The sequence below is a fragment of the Oncorhynchus keta genome, chromosome 1 (assembly GCF_023373465.1).
Source record: "Oncorhynchus keta strain PuntledgeMale-10-30-2019 chromosome 1, Oket_V2, whole genome shotgun sequence".
In the NCBI taxonomy this organism is placed as follows: Eukaryota; Metazoa; Chordata; class Actinopteri; order Salmoniformes; family Salmonidae; genus Oncorhynchus; species Oncorhynchus keta.
The window spans coordinates 84,267,836-84,286,687 of NC_068421.1; the positions used below are offsets into that span (position 1 = coordinate 84,267,836).

Consider the following 18,852-nt stretch of genomic DNA (forward strand, 5'->3'; position numbering starts at 1 on the left):
ATGTATTATTTTTTTGTATCATGCATGAACATCGTCTGGCTTTTGGTCTGAAAATAGTTGCTACATCAAAAATGTATACACCATAATTACATTATTTCCCCCAAAATATATCAATATAATTAAAATATTGGAGAGTGATAATCAGTGATCTCTGATCGATGGCGATGATTCCAGGTCGAGATACACTCCAGTACAGGATTTTAGCCAGCAGGGGGAAACCTTGGACATTAATATAATATATCTTGCGCTTCCCTGAGAAATAGCCGTGCATCTCTAAATGTTGGAGCATATTTACCTTGTACCTTCCTTATGCAAATGCAATAATTAACGGTAAGACATCTATCATATTTGTACCCGTTTTTTTGCAGTGGTTTTCATGTAATGGAAAATGGCTTAAATGTATTCGCTATCTCAAATGCTTTATATAGGCTAAAGAGAATATTCTCTATCATTTGATGTAACGGTGTAACCTATATCCCATCTGTAGGGGGTGATCCGTATGCTATTGCATCCATTCAGTAATCCGTGACTAACGTTATGTTTTTCTTTTCTATCTTGCACATGTATGTATCCCCATGAAGATCCATGCGTTCAGTTGACTTTCAGCCGATTATAAAGGTTATTATTGGCGAGCGCCAAAATAAATGACAGGTGTATATTCTGGCGCCCTACTACAGATATCGAGGCCATTAGCACAAAACGGCTTGTGGATACTACCGAGCCACTGTATTTGTTAAAACAGAGCGGGTTAATGCATGCAGGGCATTGAGCTGCTGATGCGGTTCCTTGCCTGGTCAGCAGCCCGACTTCTCGATGGAGCTAAGCTTGGAGAATCCATTCTGATCGAGGCTGAGCGCGACGGAGTGATGTGATGCTCCACCTCCATAGCATACATGGGCTACTGCGGCCCCAAGCTCTGGTACGAAACCCTGAGAGATGACATTGTTGATGCGTTTATTTACCCAGTATGTAGTCTAGGTTACTGTAGCCTACATAACATTACTGGATATGTTGAATCAAATATAAAGGCATCAAGGCTATCAAGCAGATAGCACATGATGTCCCATGTTTTGTCATTACACGATTGTGCAATACACGTACCTCGATATGACAGTATTTAATCTTATGCATGATGTTGTATACTAAATATACTTATTCTATGTATTCTATGGTTGTAGAGCTAGTCTGATAGTGGGCTAGGTATGCTATTGAAGGAGGTAGCCTGCCTGGCCTGCTGATTCCAGGTCAGGTCTATGGGTGGTATAGCAGCTAGAGGGGATCTTTAGGGGAAATGCATGGAGAGAGAGAGACAGGGATAGAGGGAGAGGGTAGTGCACTCCAAGAATGACAAGTATGTCCTGGAGCCGCAGAAATGAAGCCCCCAGTGCTGTTTTTTCTAATTACAGTGGGGCTTTGCATTACATCCCCCCTCCCCAGTCAAACACACACACACACACACACACACACACACACACACGCTACAGTGAGTGTGCAGTCATACTATCTCAGACAGTCAAACACACACACACGCTACAGTGAGTGCGCAGTCATACTATCTCAGACATTAGGAGACGTGCAGGCTACATGTTCAAACTGTCCCCTTGTTATTTTGCTTTTTAAATCTCCCTTGTTGTTTTGCTATTTAAATCTCTCTTGTTGTTTTGCTTTTTAAATCTCCCTTGTTATTTTGCTTTTTAAATCTCCCTTGTTGTTTTGCTTTTTAAATCTCCCTTGTTGTTTTGCTTTTTAAATCTCCCTTGTTATTTTGCTTTTTAAATCTCCCTTGTTGTTTTGCTATTTAAATCTCCCTTGTTGTTTTGCTTTTTAAATCTCCCTTGTTATTTTGCTTTTTAAATCTCCCTTGTTGTTTTGCTATTTAAATCCCCTTCGTTGTTTTGCTATTTAAATCCCCTTCGTTGTTTTGCTTTTTAAATCTCCCTTGTTGTTTTGCTATTTAAATCCCCTTCGTTGTTTTGCTATTTAAATCCCCTTCGTTGTTTTCCTATTTAAATCCCCCTCGTTGTTTTGCTATTTAAATCTCCCTTGTTGTTTTGCTTTTTCATCAGTGGGTTTATTTTCCTCTTAAAGTCTTAAAGCAGCCATGCCAAATTGTCTCTCTTCAGTCCAGCTGCCTGCCCACAGTGTGTGTGTGTGTGTGTGTGTGTGTGTGTGTGTGTGTGTGTGTGTGTGTGATCTGACCCCCAGCACACTCATTGGACCAGTGCTGAGGAAAGTGGGTGTGTCCCCACCAGCTAGTCCGGCCCCCTCAGCACAGTAGTGCTGGTGTTGTAAAGTACTTTATCGTCCCGTATGTTCAGTCCTCTACACTCAACTCAATTGTTCCTGTTCCTCTGCTCCAGATGCTGAGTGTGAGCGAGAGATAGACATAGACACACACACACACACACACACACACACACAGGACACTGACAGAGGACTGAGGCAGAAAACTGGACTTCCATCAACACCTCTGAAGAAGACTAAGAAAATAAGAGCCTTGCTTAGAGGTGAGAAGATATGACAGAGATTATGCTCTTTCTTCACTAATTTCCTTCTCTCAACACTTTACTTAACTCTGTGTGTTTTCTCAAGTGGGATTCTCTCTCATTCATTCAGTCTTCTTTTCTCCTCTGTTTTGTTACCATCTCCAGTCCCCCCACTCTCCTTTCTTCCTGTCCTCCGATATCATGTTTTATTCTCTCCTCTGTTCCTTGGGGGTTTTCAGACTTTCAGAATGTGGTAATAGGATGCTGCACACACACACACACACATACACACACACAGCGAGAGAGAGAGTATACACTCAGTGTAACCACTATGGTCTGTCTTCATGGGTCTATTAGAGCTTTTGACTGTCGCTGTATTCCATATTCTATCCCATTTGGCGGTTGGCCGTGCCATGTTTTAGTTTAAAGCTCTGTTGGGCTGGCTAATGTCCTACAGCTGGGGGTACACTCAGCCAACCAGCCTCATACAGCCAGGACAAGCATACAGGGGAATGGCGATGGATAGGGAGAAAGAGAGAGAGAAAGTGAGAGACAGAAATGGATATCGAGAGATAGAGAGAGCATTGCACTAGGCTGGGCTTTAACTTGAGTGCATATTCGCTTGGCTGCTCTTTTACGGCCTGCATGTATGCACACTGCATTGCTCCTGACTCCTGCCTGGTTAGTGAGTCTGTGAGTGAGTGCATCGTCCATTGTTGGCTTCTCAGAGAGGGAACATTAAAGGCAAGGCATTTACTTCTATCTGATCTCTGGGCTACCTTTCTGCCTAGCTGCCTCTGCTCTGTGGAGCCTGCCTGGAGCAGGGGGGGCTGGCGGAGTGGAGCAGGAGGGGCTGGTGGAGTGGAGCAGGGGGGCTGGCAGAGTGGAGCAGGGGGGGCTGGTGGAGTGGAGCAGGGGGGCTGGCGGAGTGGATCAGGGGGGCTGGCGGAGAGGAGCAGGGGGCCTGGCAGAGTGGAGCAGGGGGGCTGGCAGAGGGGAGCAGGGGGGGCTGGCAGAGTGGAGCAGGGGGGCGGGGCAGAGGGGAGCAGGGGGCTGGCAGAGAGGAGCAGGGGGGGCTGGCAGAGTGGAGCAGGGGGGCTGGCAAAGTGGAGCAGGCGGCTGGCAGAGAGGAGCAGGCGGCTGGCAGAGAGGAGCAGGGGGGGCTGGCAGAGTGGAGCAGGGGGGCTGGCAGAGTGGAGCAGGGGAGGCTGGCAGAGTGGATCAGGGGGCTGGTAGAGTGGATCAGGGGGGCTGGTAGAGTGGATCAGGGGGGCTAGCAGAGAGGAGCAGGGGGGATGGCAGAGAGGAGCAGGGGGGCTGGCAGAGAGGAGCAGGGGGGGCTGGCAGAGTGGAGCAGGCAGCTGGCAGAGAGGAGCAGGGGGGGCTGGCAGAGTGGAGCACAACATCACACGGCTGCTACCTACCGTTGGCCAGTGCCCTAGTCATTGTGTGTGTGAGGGTGATTCCCTTTGAAGTAGAGGGTCATCTGAACTGAAGCTGAGCCACAGTGCTTGAGACTGTAAATAGGTTCAATGGTTTACAGTACAAGGAAGTTGAACACTTAAACACTACTGCGTGTGGGGGGTACTACCTGTTGAGAGAATGGACTTAGAAGTAAGGGCTGGGCGGTATACCATATTTTACTATATACCAGTATTGATGCATGGGCCAGTTTAGGTTTTTACTTTACCTTCTATAACAGTATTTAATTGTTTGCTTTGTTAAATGTGACATGCAGTGTGTAACATCCATTTGTATAGTTTATACCGCTACTTGAGTCATTTCTTCCTGATTTCTCTCCATGCTGCTTTCCACACCAACCTCGTCCCGCCCCCTGTCACTCAAGGAGAGCATTTGTTGTTGCTTGACCATGAGACACTTGTGTTCAGTCTGCATGGTCAATGCAGCACATGCAACAATGTTGATGACAATGATGTTGTTCCCACTTTGCTTCTTAACATAAATCCACAAGCATTCTATAATTTGACCATTAGGTTGTGTTTCTTATCTGCAAACAGCTCGGTTGTCTTTTCTTAGCAATTTGTATTTTCTTGTTAGCTGGCTACCTAGCTAGCTAATACATTTACTGAATTAGAGCAAACAAATGTAGCTAACTAATACAGCCTGATACCAGCGCTGGTGGAGGCTTAAATCACCATGTTTTTTTGTGCAACAGTCTTCTTAATCAAAGAGGAGTATGCGAAGCACGAATACGTTGGCTACATGAAGAAACATTTAATGTATATAGGGCCCACTAGCAAACAATGACCATCACGTTGGCTACATGAAGAAACATTTAATGTATATAGGGCCCACTAGCAAACAATGACCATCACGTTGGCTACATGAAGAAACATTTAATGTATATAGGGCCCACTAGCAAACAATGACCATCACGTTGGCTACATGAAGAAACATTTAATGTAGCCAACGATTATAGGGCCCACTAGCAAACAATGACCATCACGTTGGCTACATGAAGAAACATTTAATGTAGCCAACGATTATAGGGCCCACTAGCAAACAATGACCATCACGTTGGCTACATGAAGAAACATTTAATGTAGCCAACGATTATAGGGCCCACTAGCAAACAATGACCATCACGTTGGCTACATGAAGAAACATTTAATGTAGCCAACGATTATAGGGCCCACTAGCAAACAATGACCATCACGTTGGCTACATGAAGAAACATTTAATGTAGCCAACGATTATAGGGCCCACTAGCAAACAATGACCATCACTTTGGCTACATGAAGAAACATTTAATGTAGCCAAAGATTATAGGGCCCACTAGCAAACAATGACCATCACTTTGGCTACATGAAGAAACATTTAATGTATATAGGGCCCACTAGCAAACAATGACCATCACGTTGGCTACATGAAGAAACATTTAATGTATATAGGGCCCACTAGCAAACAATGACCATCACGTTGGCTACATGAAGAAACATTTAATGTATATAGGGCCCACTAGCAAACAATGACCATCACGTTGGCTACATGAAGAAACATTTAATGTATATAGGGCCCACTAGCAAACAATGACCATCACGTTGGCTACATGAAGAAACATTTAATGTATATAGGGCCCACTAGCAAACAATGACCATCACGTTGGCTACATGAAGAAACATTTAATGTATATAGGGCCCACTAGCAAACAATGACCATCACGTTGGCTACATGAAGAAACATTTAATGTATATAGGGCCCACTAGCAAACAATGACCATCACGTTGGCTACATGAAGAAACATTTAATGTATATAGGGCCCACTAGCAAACAATGACCATCACGTTGGTTCCTACTTTGTCACAATAACTCTACCCTGGAATTTTCATTAATTGTCATGTAATTCAACGTGCCCATTATTATTTGTATTCTAACTATATAATTAGAACAAACATTCTATTTCCATGATTCCAACAGCTCACCAAAGTGTATGGATCTAAATCGCAAGTCAAATTGCAACTGCAACATTTGATTAAAAATAAGGCCTAGGTTGTTTTGCCCATATCGTGCAGCCCTATGTGGCAGTGTGGAAATGATCTCAAATTGAGTGCAGTAAATGCAGAAATTGATGGAAATGCAGAAAATTATTTTAGGTTGAAGTTGAACTGAACAGTATAAAACAATCACTTAGAATATATGTGTTGCCACTGTAGGGTCACGCACTCTAGTGACAAAACGTAAAATACCTTCAAATACAATCTTCTTTTTTTAATACTGTGATATGATATTTTGGCCATATGGCCCAGCCTATGTTGTAAATAATGGGTGGTTAAGTGTGTGTAGTATATGTGCTCTCCATTTACTCTGTATGGTGTGTCCCTATCTTCTTAACTTAGAGTACCAGTCAAAAGTTTGGACATACCTACTCATCTAAGAGTTTTTCATTATTTTGACAATTTTCTACATTGTAGAATAATAGTGAAGACATCAAACCAAGAAATAACACATATGGAATCATGTAGTAACCAAATAAGTGTTAAAGAAATCAAAATATATTTAATATTTTAGATTCTCAAAGTAGCCACCCCTTGCCTTGATGACAGCTTTGCACACTCTTGGCATTCTTTCAACCAACTTCACCTTAAATGCTTTTCCAACAATCTTGAAGGAGTTCCCATAAATGCTGAGCACTTGTTGGCTGCTTTTCCTTCACTCTACAGTCCAACTCATCCCAAACCATCTGATGCAGCACTCCATCACTCTCCTTCTTGGTCAAATAGCCCTTACACAGTCTGGAGGTGTGTTGGGTCATTTTCCTGTTGAAAAACAAATCATATTCCCACTAAGCACAAACCAGATGGGATGGCATATCACTGCAGAATGCTGTAATAGCCATGCTAGTGAAGTGTGCCTTGAATTCTAAATAAATCACAGACAGTGTCACCAGCAAAGCACCCCGACACCATCACACCTCTTTCTCCATGCTTCACGGTGGGAACCACACATGCAGAGTTCATCCGTTCACCTACTTTGCGTCTCACAAAGACACGGCAGTTGGAACCAAAAATCTCACGTTTGGACTCCAGACCAAGGAATAGATTTCCACTGTAATGTCCATTGGTTGTGTTTCTTGGCCCAAGCAAGTCTCTTCTTCTGATTGGTGTCCTTTAGTAGTAGTTTCTTTACAGCAATTTTGACCATGAAGACCTGATTCACAGTCTCTTCTGAACAGTTGATGTTGAGATATGTCTGTTACTTGAGCTCTGTGAAGCATTTATTTGGGCTGCAATTTCTTGGGCTAGTGACTTTTTTCCTTGGCGTCCACATCAACAACAAACTAACATGGTCCAAGCACACCAAGACAGTCGTGAAGAGGGCACGACAACACATATTCCCCTCAGGAGACTGAAAATATTTGGCATGGGTCCTCAGATCCTCAAAAGATTTTACAGCTGCACCATCGAGAGCATCCTGACGGTTTGCATCACTGCCTGGTATGGCAACTGCTCGGCCTCTGACCGCAAGGCACTACAGAGGGTAGTGCATACGGCCCAGTCCATCACCGGGGCAAAGCTTCCTGCCATCCAGGACCTCTATACCAGGCAGTGTAAGAGGAAGTCCCTAAAAATCGTCAGACTCCAGCCACCCTAGTCATAGACTGTTCTCTCTATTACCTCACGGCAAGCGGTACCAGAGCACCAAGTCTAGGTCCAAGAGGCTTCTTAACAGCTTCTATCCCCAAGCCATAGGACTCCTGAACAGCTAATCAAATGGCTACACAGACTATATGCACCTCCCCCCATGCTGCTACTACTCTCTGTTATTATCTATGCATAGCCACTTTAACAACCCTACCTGCATGTACATAAGTATCTCAATTACCTTGACACCGGTGCCCCCGCACATTGACTCTGTACCGGTACCCCCTGTATATCGCCCCGCTATTGTTATTTACTGCTGCTCTTTAATTATGTGTTTGTCTTATCTCTTACTTGTTAACTTTTTTAAGGTATTTTCTTAAAACTGCATAATTGGTTAAGGGCTTGTAAGTATTTCACTCTAAGGTGTAAAACAAATCAAAATATAGTTTATATATTGGATTCTTAAAGGTAGCCATCCTTTGCCTAGATTGTTACCTGTTGTATTTGGCGAATGTGAAAAATAAAATTTGATTTGATTTTTAATGAACTTATCCTCTGCAGCAGAGGTAACTCTGGGTCTTCCTTTCCTGTGGCGGTCCTCATGAGAGCCAGTTTCATCACAGCACTTGATGGTTTTTGCGACTGCACTTGAAGAAACTTTCAAAGTTCTTGAAATGTTCCTGATTAACTGACCTTCATGTCTTAATGTAATGATGGACTGTCATTTCTCTTTGCTTATTAGAGCTGTTCTTGCCATAATATGAACTTGGTCTTTTACCAAATAGGGCTATCTTCTGTGTACCACCCCTACCTTGTCAGAAAACAACAGATTGGCTCAAATGCATTAAGTAGGAAAGAAATTGCACTATTTAACTTTTAACAAGGCACACCTGTTAATTGCTAGTTGAGAGAATGCCAAAAATGTGCAAAGCTGTCATCTAGGCAAAGGATGGCTACTTTGAAGAATCTCAAATATAAACTATATTTTGATTTGTTTTACACTTTTTTTGTTTACTACATGATTCCATATGTGTTATTTCATAGTTTTGATGTCTTCACTATTATTCTACCATGTCGAAAATGGTTTAAAAAATACAGAAAACCCCTGGAATTAATAGGTGTGTCCAAACTTTGGACTGGTACTGTATATACTTTTCTTTAAAAAAAGATTTAACCACATTTGAAGTATTTTGGAGGTTGTGATCAAGCCTTTCAGTTTAGTATCATTCAACCCTTCCTCGATCCACAGTTGTTCTCAACTTTATTCCGGGGTTTAATCCCCTTTGCCCTTCATGCCCCAAATGGGTCACTTTGTCATGTCAGCAGGTTGACCTGGTCATGGAGGTATAGGAAGGACTTAGTAAAGTAATGATGAGGCATTTATACACGGCCCAACCTGGAGCTGTGTACATTACTGAACACAGAGCTGCACAGAGCTCCCAAGGTGCTTTTAATCAACCAAACATATTCCAAGCATTCTAGCCATACACACACTGCATGGAGTAACAGGCCGAGCCTACACATACATGAATCTGTGGAGATACTGACTCATGGTGCCTGTGTGAACCCTGTAAAAGCCTATACTGGACCCCTTGACTTTTTCCAAATTTTTTACATTACAGCCCTACTCTAAAATATATATATTTTTTACATCCTCACCAACCGACACACAATACCCCATAATGACAAAGCTAAAAAAAAACAATAATACCTTCTTTACATAAGTATTCAGACCCTTTGCTATGAGACTCATTCTTAAATGGAAGAAGTTTGGGACCACCAAGATTTTTCCTGAAGCTGGCCACCCGGCCAAACTGCGCAATCGGGGGAGAAGGGCCTTGGTCAGAGAGGTCACCAAGAAACCGACACAGATCTGACAGAGCTTCAGAGTTCCTCTGTGGAGATGGGAGAAACTTCCAGAAGGACAACCATCTCTGCAAAACCCCACCAATCAGGCCTTTATGGTAGAGTGGCCAGACGGAAGCCACTCCTCAGTAAAAGGTACATGATAGCCGACTTTCGAGTTTTCCAAAAGGCACCAAAAGACTCTCAGACCACGAGGAACAAGATTCTATGGTCTGATGAAACCAAGATTGAACTCTTTGGTCTGAATGCCAAGCGTCAGGTCTGGAGGAAACCTGGCACCATCCCTACGATGATGCATTGTGGTGGCAGCATCATGCTTTGTGGATGTTTTTCAGAGGTAGGGACTTGGAGACTAGTCAGGATCCAGGCAAAGATGAACAGAGCAAAGTACAGATAAATTCTTGATGAAAGCCTGCTCCAGAGCGCTCAGGACCTCAGACTGGGGTCCTGGTCACTTTTAAATAGTGTTTACATATTGCAACACCCATTTAATATGTATATACTATATTGTATTCTACCAAGAGAATTCTCTTCGATTATAATCACAGCCGTATCCGGTCTATCCAGAGCCACCTCCACACACCAGTCCTCCCGGTAGCAGCCCGCACTCCCAGGTAAATTTTATCAGCATATCGATTGCTCAAGAGCCAGTGGTGCTCCCCGCACCAGGCTTCCTGTGCGTGTCCTCAATCCTGTAGCACCAGTTCCAGCACCACGCATCAGGCCTTCTGTGCGCCTCGCCTGTTCAGCACAGCCAAAGCCTTCCTTCCCTCCTACGCTACTGGAGTCTCCTGTCTGTTCAGCGCTATCAGAGCCTTCCTTCCCTCCTGCGCTGTCGGAGTCTCCCGCCTGTTCAGCGCTATCAGAGCCTTCCTCCTCTACAGCGCTGCCGGAGCCTCCTGCCTGTTCGGAGCAGCCTGAGCTGCCAGTCTGCAGGGAGCTGTCAGTCTGCAAGGTGCTGTCAGTCTGCATGAAGCAGCCAGAGCTGTCAGTCTGCAAAGAGCTGTCAGTCTGCAAAGAGCTGCCAGTCTGCAGGGTGCTGTAAGCCTGCATGGAGCAGTCAGAGCTGTCAGTCTGCATGACGCAGCCAGAGCTGTCAGCCTGCATGGAGCAGTCAGAGCTGTCAGTCTGCATAAAGCAGCCAGAGCTGTCAGTCTGCATGGAGCAGTCAAAGCTGTCAGTCTGTTCGAAGCAGTCAGAGCTGTCAGTCTGCATGAAGCAGCCAGAGCTGTCAGTCTGCAAAGAGCTGTCAGTCTGCAAAGAGCTGCCAGTCTGCAAGGAGCTGTCAGCCTGCATGGAGCTGCCAGAGCTATCAGTCTGCAAGGAGCTGTCAGTCTGCATAGAGCAGCTAGATCCGCCAGTCAGCCATGATCTTCTAGATCTGCCAGTCAACCAGTCTCTTCCAGATCTGCCAGTCAACCAGTCTCTTCCAGATCTGCCAGTCAACCAGTCTCTTCCAGATCTGCCAGTCAACCAGTCTCTTCCAGATCTGCTAGTCAACCAGAATCTTCCAGATCTGCCAGCCAGCCAGGATCTACCGGAGCCTACTACCTGCCTGAGCTTCATCTCAGTACTGGGCTTCCTCTCAGTACTGGGCTTCCTCTCAGTACTGGGCTTTCTCTCAGTACTGGGCTTTCTCTCAGTACTGGGCTGCCCCTCAGTTCCGGGCTGCCCCTCAGTCTCGAGCTGCCCCTCAGTCCCGAGCTGCCCCTCAGCCCCGAGCTTCCCCTCAGTCCCGAGCTGCCTCAGTCCCGAGCTGCCCCTCAGTCCCGAGCTGTCCCTCAGTCCCGAGATGCCCCTCAGTCACGAGCTGCTCCTCAGTTCTGTGGGGTTCTGGGTGAGGACTATTAGGCCATGGTCGGAAGCGAGGGTGGATTATCCCAGGACGCGAAGGGGAGGAACTATGACTTTAATGGAGTGGGGTCCACGTCCCGAGCCGGAACCGCCACCATGGACAGACGCCCACCCGGACCCTCCCTATGGTTTTGAGGTGCGTCCGGGAGTCCGCACCTTAGGGGGCGGCGGGGGGGGGGGTTCTGTCACGCCTTGGTCATTGTATTTTGTGTTTTCGTTATATATTTGGTCAGGCCAGGGTGTGACATGGGTCTATGTTATTGTATTTTCGTATTGGGGTTTGTAGTATTTGGGATCGCGGCTGATTAGGGGTGTTGTATAGGCTTGGCTGCCTGAGGCGGTTCTCAATCAGAGTCAGATGATTCTCGTTGTCTCTGATTGGGAACCGTATTTAGGTAGCCTGGTTTCGCTTTGTATTTCGTGGGTGATTGTTCCTGTCTCTGTGTGGTGTTCACCAGATAGGCTGTAATTAGGTTTCACGTTCCGTTTGTTGTTTTTGTATATGTATAAGTTATTTCATGTATCGTTCCGTTTTCCTTCATTAAAGATCATGAGTAACCACTACGCTGCATTTCGGTCCGACTCTCTTTCTGCAAACGAAGAACGCAGTTACAGCCCCCTTGAACTTTGCGACCTTTTGCCACATTTCAGGCTTCAAACATAAAGATATAAAACTGTATATTTTTGTGAAGAATCAACAACAAGTGGGACACAATCATGAAGTGGAACGACATTTATTGGATATTTCAAACTTTTTTAACAAATCAAAAACTGAAAAATTGGGCGTGCAAAATTATTCAGCCCCTTTACTTTCAGTGCAGCAAACTCTCTCCAGAAGTTCAGTGAGGATCTCTGAATGATCCAATGTTGACCTAAATGACTAATGATGATAAATACAATCCACCTGTGTGTAATCAAGTCTCCGTATAAATGCACCTGCAATGTGATAGTCTCAGAGGTCCGTTAAAAGCGCAGAGAGCATCATGAAGAACAAGGAACACACCAGGCAGGTCCGAGATACTGTTGTGAAGAAGTTTAAAGCCGGATTTGGATACAAAAAGATTTCCCAAGCTTTAAACATCCCAAATGAGCACTGTGCATGCGATAATATTGAAATGGAAGGAGTATCAGACCACTGCAAATCTACCAAGACCTGGCTGTCCCTCTAAACTTTCAGCTCATACAAGGAGAAGACTAATCAGAGATGCAGCCAAGAGGCCCATGATCACTCTGGATGAACTGCAGAGTTCTACAGCTGAGGTGGGAGACTCTGTCCATAGGACAACAATCAGTCGTATATTGCACAAATCTGGCCTTTATGGAAGAGTGGCAAGAAGAAAGCCATTTCTTAAAGATATCCATTAAAAAAAAGTGTCGTTTAAAGTTTGCCACAAGCCACCAGGGAGACACATCAAACATGTGGAAGAAGGTGCTCTGGTCAGATGAAACCAAAATTGAACTTTTTGGCAACAATGCAAAACGTTATGTTTGGCGTAAAAGCAACACCCTGAACACACCATCCCCACTGTCAAACATGGTGGTGGCAGCATCATGGTTTGGGCCTGCTTTTCTTCAGCAAGGACAGGGAAGATGGTTAAAATTGATGGGAAGATGGATGGAGCCAAATACAGGACCATTCTGGAAGAAAACCTGATGGAGTCTGCAAAAGACCTGAGACTGACGGAGATTTGTCTTCCAACAAGACAATGATCCAAAACATAAAGCAAAATCTACAATGGAATGGTTCAAAAATAAACATATCCAGGTGTTAGAATGGCCAAGTCAAAGTCCAGACCTGAATCCAATCGAGAATCTGTGGAAAGAACTGAAAACTGCTGTTCACAAATGCTCTCCATCCAACCTCACTGAGCTCGAGCTGTTTTGCAAGGAGGAATGGGGAAAAAATGTCAGTCTCTCGATGTGCAAAACTGATAGAGACATACCCCAAGCGACTTACAGCTGTAATCGCAGCAAAAGGTGGCGCTACAAAGTATTAACTTTAAGGGGGCTGAATAATTTTGCACGCCCAATTATTCCGTTTTGGATTTGTTCAAAAAGTTTGAAATATCCAATAAATGTCGTTCCACTTCATGATTGTGTCCCACTTGTTGTTGATTCTTCACAAAAAAATACAGTTTTATATGTTTATGTTTGAAGCCTGAAATGTGGCAAAAGGTCGCAAAGTTCAAGGGGGCCGAATACTTTCGCATGGCACTGTATATATGTATATTCTTAATCCATTCCTTACTTAGATTTGCGTGTATTTTGGGTATATGTTGTGAAACTGTTAATGTCACTTATTAGATATTACTGCACTGTTGGAGCTAGAAGAACACGCCTTTTTCTTCACCCGCAATAACATCTGATAAACACGTGTATGTGACCACTAACATTAGATTTGATTATTTCATTTGAGGAGTGGCTTCGGGACAAGTCTCTGAATGTACTTGAGTGGCCCAGCCAGAGCCCAGACTTGAACCCGATCGAACATCTCTGGAGAGACCAGAAAATATCTGTGCAGCAGTGCTCCCCATCCAACCTGACAGAGCTTGAGAGGATCTGCAGAGAAGAATGGGAGAAACTCCCCAAAGACAGATGTGCCAAGATTGTAGCATCATACACAGGAAGACTTGATCGCAGGCACTGTAGATTTCACAGGCCTGGTTGGGGAGATGCATGGGACCTGTGTGAACTCTGTATAAGGCTGTAGCTTACACAGGCCTGGTTGGGGAGATGCATGGGACCTGTGTGAACTCTGTATAAGGCTGTAGCTTACACAGGCCTGGTTGGGGAGATGCATGGGGCCTGTGTGAACTCTCTATAAGGCTGTAGCTTACACAGGCCTGGTTGGGGAGATGCATGGAGCCTGTGTGAACTCTCTATAAGGCTGTAGCTTTCACAGGCCTGGTTTGGGAGATGCATGGGGCCTGTGTGAACTCTGTATAAGGCTGTAGCTTACACAGGCCTGGTTGGGGAGATGCATGGGGCCAACTAGACCCAGGGACGCTGGAAAACGTGTGGCGAGGCGCAGCATTTGCCTCAGCATTTTAATGTAGTTTCATAAAATATATCGACGCCAAGCGTAAAAAAGAGGGCCTAGGTGCTGTTGAATAGACCGATTAAAAAGAGGGCCTAGGTGCTGTTTTATAGACCGATTAAAAAGAGGGCCTAGGTGCTGTTTTATAGACCGATTAAAAAGAGGGGCAAAGTGCTGTTTTATAGACCGATTAAAAAGAGGGGCAAAGTGCTGTTGAATAGACTGATTAAAAAGAGGGGCAAAGTGCTGTTTTATAGACCGATTAAAAAGAGGGGCAAAGTGCTGTTGAATAGACTGATTAAAAAGAGGGGCAAAGTGCTATGTTATAGACCGATTTGCCTCAATTCACACAGTTTCTAAGTCCTTCAAATCGCAGTGCTGCCTCAGGCTCTTTGCGTGTCTTGACCACGGAAATCCCAGGTCGTGTGGGCCGGGCACAATGCACAAAGCTCAAGGCGTGCTTTCCTCTGGTATTTATTTAGCAAGCGGGATATCACATCACTCCCAACAGACACAAACGAAAGGTTTAAAATCAGTTTTTCACTGATTCCCTGTCTTTGGTCAGTTAGGATCACCACTTTATTTTAAGAATGTGAAATGTCAGAATAATAGTAGAGAGAATGATTTATTTCAGCTTTTATTTCTTTCATCACATTCCCAGTGGGTCAGAAGTTTACATACACTCAATTAGTATTTGGTAGCATTGCCTTTAAATTGTTTAACTTGGGTCAAACGTTTCGGGTGGCTTCCACAAGCTTCCCACAATAAGTTGGGTGAATTTTGGCCCATTCCCCCTGACAGAGCTGGTGCAACTGAGTCAGGTTTGTAGGCCTCCTTGCTCACACACACTTTTTCAGTTCTACCCACAAATTTCTATAGGATTGAGGTCAGGGCTTTGTGATGGCCACTCCAATACCTTGACTTTGTTGTCAAAGTTGTCATTTTGTTGTAATTTTGCAAGTATGCTAGGGGTCATTGTCCATTTGGAAGACCCATTGCGACTAAGCTTTAACTTCCTGACTGATGTCTTGAGATGTTGCTTCAATATATCCATCTAATTTCCCTACCTCAGGATGCCATCTATTTTGTGAAGTGGACCAGTCCCTCCTGCAGCAAAGCACCCCCACAACATGATGCCGCAACCCCTGTGCTTCACGGTTAGGATGGTATTCTTCGGCTTGCAAGCCTCCTCCTTTTTCCTCCAATCATAACGATGGTCATTATGGCCAAACAGTTCTATTTTTGTTTCATCAGACCAGAGGACAGTTCTTCAAAAAGTACAATCTTTGTCCCCGTGTGAAGTTGCAAACCATAATCTGTCTTTTTTTATGGCAGTTTTGGAGCAGTGGCTTCTTCCTTGCTGAGTGGCCATTCAGGTTATGTCAATATACAACTTGTTTTACTGTGGATAGATACTTTTGTACCTGTTTCCTCCAGTAGCTTCACAAGGTCCTTTGCTGTTGTTCTTGGATTGATTTGCACTTTTCGCACCAAAGTACATTCATCTCTAGGAGACCGAACGCGTCTCCTTCCTGAGTGGTATGACGGCTGCGTGGTCCCATGGTGTTTATACTTGCGTACTGTTTGTACAGATGAACATGGTACCTTCAGGCGTTTGGAAATTGCTCCCAAGGATGAACCAGACTTGGCAGATTTCTTTTAATTTTCCCATAATGTCAAGCAAAGAGGCATTGAGTTTGAAGGTAGGCCTTGAAATACATCCACAGGTACACCTCCAATTGACTCAAATGATGTCAATTAGCCTATCAGAAGCTTCTAAAGCCATGACATAATTTTCTGTAATTTTCCGAGCTGTTTAAAGGCACAGTCAACTTAGTGTATGTACACTTCTGAGTCTCTGGAATTCTGAATTCTGAGTGAATTATAAGTGAAATAATCTGTTTGTAAACTATTTTGGGAAAAAAGACTAAATATAACTGTTGTTCCCACAAATATAACTGTTGTTCCCACTAAGTATAACTGTAGCTCCCACTAAGTATAACTGTGGCTCCCACTAAATATAACTGTAGCTCCCACTAAGTATAACTGTGGCTCCCACTAAATATAACTGTAACGACCACCTAGTATAACTGTATCGCCCACTATGTAACTATAGCTCCCTCTAAGTATAACTGTAGCTCCCACTAAATATAACTGTAGCTCCCACTAAATATAACTGTAGCTCCCACTAAGTAACTATAGCTCCCACTAAATATAACTGTAGCTCCCACTAAGTAACTATAGCTCCCGCTAAGTTTAACTGTAGCTCCCACTAAGTATAACTGTAGCTCCCACTAAGTATAACTGTAGCTCCCACTAAGTATAACTGTAGCTCCCACTAAATATCACTGTAGCTCCCACTAAATATCACTGTAGCTCCCATTAAATATAGCTGTAGCTCCCACTAAGTATAACTGTAGCTCCCACTAAGTATAACTGTAGCTCCCACTAAATATAACTGTAGCTCCCACTGGAACTTACACTCAGTGTACAATACATTAAGAACACCTTCCTAATATTGAGTTGGGACATGGACTCTACAAGGTGTCGAATTCCACAGGGATGCTGGCCCATGTTGACTCCAATGCTTACCACAGTTGTGTCAAGTTGGCTGGATGTCCTTTGGGTGGTGAACCATTCTTGATACACACGGGAAACTGTTGAGCTTGAAAAACCCAGCAGCATTGCAGTTCTTGACACAAACCGGTGTGCCTGGCACCTACTACCATACCCCGTTCAAAGGAACTTAAGTCTATTGTTTTTCCCATTCACCCTCTGAAAGGCACACATACACAACCCATGTCTCAATTGTCTCAAGGCTTGAAAATCTTTCTTTAACCTGTTTCCTCCCCTTCATCTACACTGGGTGAAGTGGATAAAACAAGTGACATCAATAAGGGATCATAGCTTTGACCTGGTTTCACCTGGTCAGTCTATGTCATGGAATGTTTTGTACACTCAGTGTATATAAACATGTAGTAAACATGTAGCATGGTGGGTGTGTGCGTGCGTGTGTGTGTATAAGTATCACTGTGAGTCATGCAGAGTGCTGTGTTGTTCTGGGGATTTAACATTGTTTTAGCTTCACAGGGTGTCTAGAGAAAAGCAGATCTTCTCTCCTTTCACTTAATAGGGCTAAGGAGATTTAGTGCCTCTTAATTCCGGCTTGACTCATCTCGTCTCGGGGGGAGGGAGGGAGGCAGGCAGGGGAGAAGGCAGGGAGGGAGGGAGGGAGGGAGGAAGGAAGAGAGAGAGAGAGAGAGAGAGGGAGACATAGAAGAACTCCCTGTGTGTGAGAACCAGGAATTTCAGAGAGATAATCGATCACAACTAAGACTGAACAAATGCCTTGGGATAGTACTAGGTTAGTAATGGGATAGTACTAGGTTAGTAATGGGATAGTACTAGGTTAGTAATGGGTTAGTAATGGAATAGTAGTAATGTTATGCAGTGTTTATACTGAAGTCCTTAGCTATGTTACAGCTTTGTCAGTATTTCTCCTAGGGCCCAGAATTGTTCCTGACCATATATCTCACCAGAAACACATTGGAGCCTGGAGTTTTCCTGAGTATATGACTTGACTTGGTCCTAATTCCTGGTGGCACACTATGTTCCTCCTGTCATTGTTGTAGGCTGCGGGGGTTGTGCAGTGGCCTCCGTTGTGCTGTTGTCAGGCTCAGCTCCTGGTTCTAGCAGGCCTGTGGGAATTATGTTCCTTCGCAGGTAGTCTGGAAGTCATTATTTCCCTGCTGTGCTCTGAGCCAGTCACCCCAGGCATATCTGCTAGAGCAGGGGTGGGCAACATATGGCCCACGGGCCCATTCAATCTGACCAGCCGTAAGTTTGAGTCCAGACCACTCTGTCTAAAACTTGATAGGAAGTGTAGACATGATAATGGTAATGGACCTGTACGTTTTTAAATAACCACCCTTTTTTCTGGCCTGCAAATAGCTTTTGATGAAGAAATCGGCCCCCCAAAAAATCATTGCTGCTCTCCGCTGAATTTTGCGATCCTTATGTGGCCCCCTAGACAAAATTATAGCCCACCCCCATGCTAGACAGATAACTGCCCTGCCTTACCTCACAATGAACTCTACCAATGGAGAATATCTGGGCTCCATTGTCACTGGCTTGCCTTGCGGTGTGGACTGTACCCTTCCAATAGAGAATAGCAGCCTATCATTGTCGCTGTAGCAACAATAGCAACACGGAGCTTGAGTTCCAATACAGAGCTGTACAGTCTTTGTGGAGAAAGGCAGGCTCCATAGTGGGTGTGTGGAGAATGTCAGCCGGGCAGGGGTCACCATAGTGGGGTAAGGGTTGTAGCATTGCCAGAGGGGTATGGAGGATGGAGGAACGCACGAGGGTAGGGGGGTGATTCCTTGTCCTTTGTTTCCTGTCTGGGGGAATGGACTGAGGAACAATGGATGAGCTGACTTTGCAGTTGGCCCCAATCATCTTAAAGGGGAACTGCCTCCTAGAACCAACTTCTCTGTTTCTACATTGC

General features: G+C 44.6%; 1 protein-coding gene across 10 annotated transcripts in view; it reads left to right on the forward strand.

Annotated features, from left to right (window-relative positions):
- Nucleotides 1–270: 270 nt before the first annotated feature.
- kank4 (KN motif and ankyrin repeat domains 4) overlaps nt 271–18,852 on the forward strand; it is a 167,591-nt gene continuing 149,009 nt past the window's right edge. For 9 of the 10 annotated variants that reach the window (XM_052462765.1, XM_052462784.1, XM_052462786.1 and 6 more), the window contains exon 1: nt 2,322–2,507. The gene's annotated coding sequence lies outside the window, so the exon portion shown is untranslated. Of the gene's footprint in view, nt 331–2,321; nt 2,508–18,852 lie in introns of those variants that run through there. The other variant, XM_052462776.1, reaches the window with a different exon arrangement.